We start from the raw sequence: 6000 nt of genomic DNA, 5'->3' as shown, positions 1-6000 counted from the left end.
ACTAGGGCAACATTTTGGAGAGACAGTGGAATCAACCAATCACAGTTTGATTTAATGGATGGGACCGTTTTTACAAAAACTTTTGGAAACTTCTGCCTTCTTGAAGGCCAACAGGTCACTGAGCAATAGCGATCAGTAGTTTTCCCACGGCCTAGCTAGCTAGATTTTGTTGTGGGCTAGTTTGCAGCAGCAGGTGTTATCAAAAAGAATGTTGTTGCTAATTTGTTAGCTTCTCCCTTTTCAAGAATAACTTTCAACAAGAAGTTAAGTTTCAAATGATCATCATCTGGTGAGTGGAACTGTGTTTTTTATTGCAGTGCGCTTGCTGTTGTTAGCCATCTCTTTGAAAATAACTTGTTTGTGAAACATTGTTGCATTTAAATTGGAACTGACAGCATTTTAGCAACATGAAATCATATTAAATTCTTATGTTTATGTAACAGTATAGCTTCCGTCCCTCTCCTCGCCCCTACCTGGGCTCGAACCAGGGACTCTGCACATATCAACAACAGCCACCCTCGAAGCATCGTTACCCATCGCGCCACAAAAGCCGCGGCCTTTGCAGAGCAAGGGGAACAACTACTTCAAGGTCTCAGAGCTAGTGACGTCACCGATTGAAATGCTATTAACGCGCACCACCGTTAACTAGCTAGCCATTTCACAACGGTTACATTTAGGAATTACGTATACTAAGGCATTTGTAAAAATTCTATAGCAATATAGAGTGGGAAAGTGGCCGTGCGTTTGGACAATTATTAGACACTGCAGTAAATAAAATCAAATAAAATGATATGTCTTGTCCAGTAACGGAGTCTACACAGACTGGTGCGCTATAGCCAATCAGTGCTACAGTAGGCCTTTATACAAACAAGCCATTTGTCACACATGCCTGCCATTATTCACTTTGAACTGGACTGTGTGTTTACAGGCAGTTGCAACAACAACTTTAAATCATTAGCACGCATTCACCAAAAGCCACAAAATACACCTGAAAGTATTTCTGCAAATATGTGAAAACCACGAGAGTCCTCTTACATTTGGGAACTTTACAGTCCTATTGATCAAACCATCATGAAAAGGTTGGCTCTTTCTCCCTCAGTTATGCACATCAACAACAACAAGATCAACAATTAATGCTAGCCAGAGCAAGATGAGCTAAATTCTAACGAAGGAACCCTCTCAAACTTTTTCAGTTAGTTGGCCGTCAAAATTGCACTGATAAACGAAACCTCCTCGTCCTTCTGCTGCTTGCCTGCCAATGCATGCTTGTCAAAATCAAGCACCCAAGCTAACTGGCTAAAGTTGGATAGTTTGCTAGCTAGCTACTTCCAGACGCAAATGAGAGAACACCTCACTCTGACCATTTTACTCGCCGTAGCAGAGCTGGTTAGGCTGTTTACATGTTATCTAGAGCATTCTTGACTAACTATTACTTTTTTTGCCTACGTTTCCTAACATCGGTCATATTCAGCGGGTGTTACGTGTTCATAAATTCATCAGCTATTTGCGCTCTGGCACACAGACGAGAGTGCTCTGAAATCGGAGTAGATAGCATATGTCTTGCGTTCGCAAATTTACTCTGGCTAACTGATAACAGCCGTTTAAGTTCTTGCTAGCTAACCAAATAACACCTGCATCTCTAGCTGTGTGTAGCCACCGAAAAACGATATGAGGGGAAAAAGTCCGTCACTCACCCACTCCTCCAATGGCATGACATGACATCCTCCTAGCATTGTATTGACATTCCCAGCTTTAGTTACGTTCATCCGTTTTTGTCAAGAATATTGAGTCATTGAAATCGATTGCTCACAAGAGAAGCATGCTTGAGAATAACCAGGAAGGTGAGGTTCTCACCTCATTCACCACTCTACCTGTCTGGCTCCAAATTATGTTTTTTTTCAGAGAGTAGGTGATCCTAGAAAATCCTCACGTGAGTTATCTCATTCATAACATCAGAGAACCGGGGTTACGCAAATAACCTTGAAGGGGAACTCCACCTGCTGATTTGGCCTAGTTTTTTGGCTTGCTCCTCAAGAAATGCTGGCAGCCATGACAGCAGCCAAACGTGAGTTGGCTTGGGTGTGGTTGGATTTGGGTGTTTCTTGGGTATGTCCTTGCAACACAAAGACACACCCATCTGTCAGAAACTTGCCTGCAGCTGTTTTCCCCCCCTCAATCACAACAAACAAACCCCCTGCAGGTTGAGTTCAATAACTACAGGCAGATGTATGGTGAGATGCCGAAGGAAGCTTTAAATAGGTCAGCAGTCTACAGAGTAATATGAGAGGAATGCTTCAGTCTGGTTTTAGACCCCATCATAGCACTGAGACTGCACTTGTGAAGGTGGTAAATGACCTTTTAATGGCGTCAGACCGAGGCTCTGCATCTGTCCTCGTGCTCCTAGACCTGAGTGCTGCTTTTGATACAATTGTCATGACATTGCCCTCTTTGGGTACAGCGAGCACCATCCCCCTCTCTCTGTCTCCTACACTCAGGCTGATGCGACCTCAGGTCGTAAATTCCTGGAGGATATTATCTCCTCATGGCCACAGTATATAGAGAGAGTGAGTTTTCATAGAGAGAACAAAGGAATTTCTTCCACCTCACAGAACTTGAGGTCCGAACAACATTTATGTTCTGGAGAAGGTATAAAAGATCAGTGAAGAATCCAGTTACGAACTGGTCCGTTTGGTACAATTTTGTGAAACTCATGAGAGACAATACGGCCACATTACCATAACGCTGTTTATACAATAGCCTCAGATATGAGGCTTACATCTAATTGTTGTATAAGATGAATGAGTGAGGATGATACTGTTTGTAAAATTGTGTAATGTGATTTTGGACTGTTTAATGAAGGAAACTCCAATTCCCTTGGGAGTTTAACTAAATCAGAGGACCGCCCATGAGCAGTTATGCTATAACGACATGAATGAATGTTACTCTGAACTATCCATTCTAACCACGACAGAGAGAGAGAGAGGGCGGACAGACTCTCCAACAGAAACAAACTTTTCAACAGAGATCCCGACGACACACTGAGCGTAAATATATTGATTGATTGCAATTGTTCCCGAATGAGTGAGCGTTCATGTGCAAAGGATTAGCATTTAAATTGTTATAATTATCACTCTGTCAAAGAAGCCGCCATACCGGTTTAGCCCACTAGGGCACATCCCCCTATCATTTCTTTGTAAACATATCTATTTTGTTTGTTTGTGTGATGCATTTCTGTGAATTACTTAGTTAGTAAATAAATGATTTTAAGACAATTTATGTATGGATGACTCATAGTGAAGACTGGGTTCGTGCAGATAACCAACAATTTACGACGTTTGGAATGAGACTGACGTGAGGTAAATAATAATTCATTAATTCGAAGACTAATTGATCAGATATTAAACATCTGGAAGTTATATTAGGAAAAATATAACTTTGTAATCTGAATATTTTCCTTGGTGCCCCGACTTCCTACTTAATTACAGTTACATGATTAATCAGTTTATAATAATTACAGAGAATTTAAAAAAAAAGATAAGTCTTCAGTTTTAATGATGCCAAAGATACGACACCATCGATCACCACATTCTTTTGGAGAGATTGGAAACCCAAATTGGTCTACACGGACAAGTTCTGGCCTGGTTTAGATCTTATCTGTCGGAAAGATATCAGTTTGTCTCTGTGAATGGTTTGTCCTCTAACAAATCAACTGTAAATTTCGGTGTTCCTCAAGGTTCCATTTTAGGACCACTATTGTTTTCACTATATATTTTATCTCTTGGGGATGTCATTCGAAAACATAATGTTAACTTTCACTGCTATGCGTATGACACACAGCTGTACATTTCAATGAAACATGGTGAAGCCCCAAAATTGCCCTCGCTGGAAGCCTGTGTTTCAGACATAAGGAAGTGGATGGCTGCAAACTTTCTACTTTTAAACTCGGACAAAACAGAGATGCTTGTTCTAGGTCCCAAGAAACAAATAGATCTTCTGTAGAAACTGACAATTAATCTTGATGGTTGTACAGTCGTCTCAAATAAAACTGTGAAGGACCTCGGCGTTACTCTGGACCCTGATCTCTCTTTTGACGAACATATCAAGACTGTTTCAAGGACAGCTTTTTTCCATTTACGTAACATTGCAAAAATCAGAAATTTTCTGTACAAAGATTATGCAGAAAAATTAATCCATGCTTTTGTTACTTCTATGTTAGACTACTGCAATGCTCTACTTTCCGGCAACCCGGATACAGCACTAAATAAACTTCAGTTAGTGCTAAATATGGCTGCTAGAATCCTGACTAGAACCAAAAAATTTGATCATATTACTCCAGTGCTAGCCTCCCTACACTTGCTTCCTGTTAAGGCAAGGGCTGATTTCAAGGTTTTACTGCTAACCTACAAAGCATTACATGGGCTTGCTCCTACCTATCTTTCCGATTTGGTCCTGCCGTACATACCTACACGTACGCTACGGTCACAAGACGCAGGCCTCCTAATTGTCCCTAGAAGTTTCTAAGCAAAACCAGCTGGAGGCAGGGCTTTCACCTATACTGCTCCATTTTTATTGGAATGGTCTGCCTACCCATGTGAGAGACGCAGACTCGGTCTCAACCTTTAAGTCTTTATTGAAGACTCACTCTTCAGTAGGTCCTATGATTGAGGGTAGTCTGGCCCGGGAGTGTGAAGGTGAATGGAAAGGCACTGGAGCAACGAACCGCCCTTGCTGTCTCTGCCTGGCCGGTTCCCCTCGCTCCACTGGGATTCTCTGCCTCTAACCCTATTACAGGGCTGAGTACTGGCTTACTGGTGCTCTTCCATCCGTCCTAGGAGGGGTGTGTCACTTGATGGGTTGAGTCACTGACGTGGTCTTCCTGTCTGGGTTGCGCCCCCCCTGGGTTGTACCGTGGCGGAGATATTTTGGGGCTATACTCGGCCTTGTCTCGGGATGTAAGGTGGTGGTTGAAAATATCCCTCTAGTGTGTGGGGCTGTGCTTTGGCAAAGTGGGTGGGTTATATCCTGCCTGTTTGCCTGTCCGGGTTATCATCGGATGGGGCCACAGTGTCTCCTGACCCCTCTGTCTCAGCCTCCAGTATTTATGCTGCAGTTGTTTGTTTGGGGCTAGGGTCAGTCTGTTATATCTGGAGTATTTCTCCTGTCTTATCGATGTCTGTGTGAATTTAAGTATGCTCTCTCTAATTCTCTCTTTCTTTCTTTCTCTCTCTCGGAGGACCTGGCCCTTGACCATGCCGCAGGACTACCTGGCATGATGACTCCTTGTTGTCCCAGTCCACTGGCCGTGCTGCTGCTCCAGTTTCAACTGTTCTGCCTGCGGCTATGAAACCCTGACCTGTTCACTGGACGTGCTACGTTCCAGACCTGCTGTTTCAACTCCTAGAGACACAGGAGCGGTAGAGATATCTTAATAATCGGCTAATGAAAGCAACTGACATTTACTACTGAGGCTGATTGTTGCACCCTTGACAACTACTTTGATTATTATTATTTGACCATGCTGGTCATTTATGAACATTTGAACATTGCCCATGTTCTGTTATAATCTCCACCCGGCACAGCCAGAAGAGGACTGGCCACCCCTCATAGCCTGGTTCCACTCTAGGTTTCTTCCTAGGTTTTGGCCTTTCTATGGAGTTTTTCCTAGCCACCGTGCTTCTACACCTGCATTGCTTGCTGTTTGGGGTTTTAGGCTGGGTTTCTGTACAGCACTTTGAGATATCAGCTGATGTAAGAAGGGCTATATAAATACATTTGATTTGACTTTACTGATGTAGACTGACTGGCTCCAGATTCGATTGAGGGTGGTGACGCTGTTATACTATGCAACCAACTGTTTCGCTATGGCCCTGGGTTGGTTTGGTGTTGTTGCTGCTAGTTAGTACAATGTTGTCGTCAGACATGAGTTAGCTAGTATCACCATAGCTGCAGCCAATATGTATTTGTACCCTAGACATGGGTTGCACCTTGGAGGCTAATGTG

Source organism: Salvelinus sp. IW2-2015, linkage group LG32, assembly GCF_002910315.2.
Source record: "Salvelinus sp. IW2-2015 linkage group LG32, ASM291031v2, whole genome shotgun sequence".
NCBI lineage: Eukaryota > Metazoa > Chordata > Actinopteri > Salmoniformes > Salmonidae > Salvelinus > Salvelinus sp. IW2-2015.
This window is presented reverse-complemented; position numbering follows the sequence as displayed.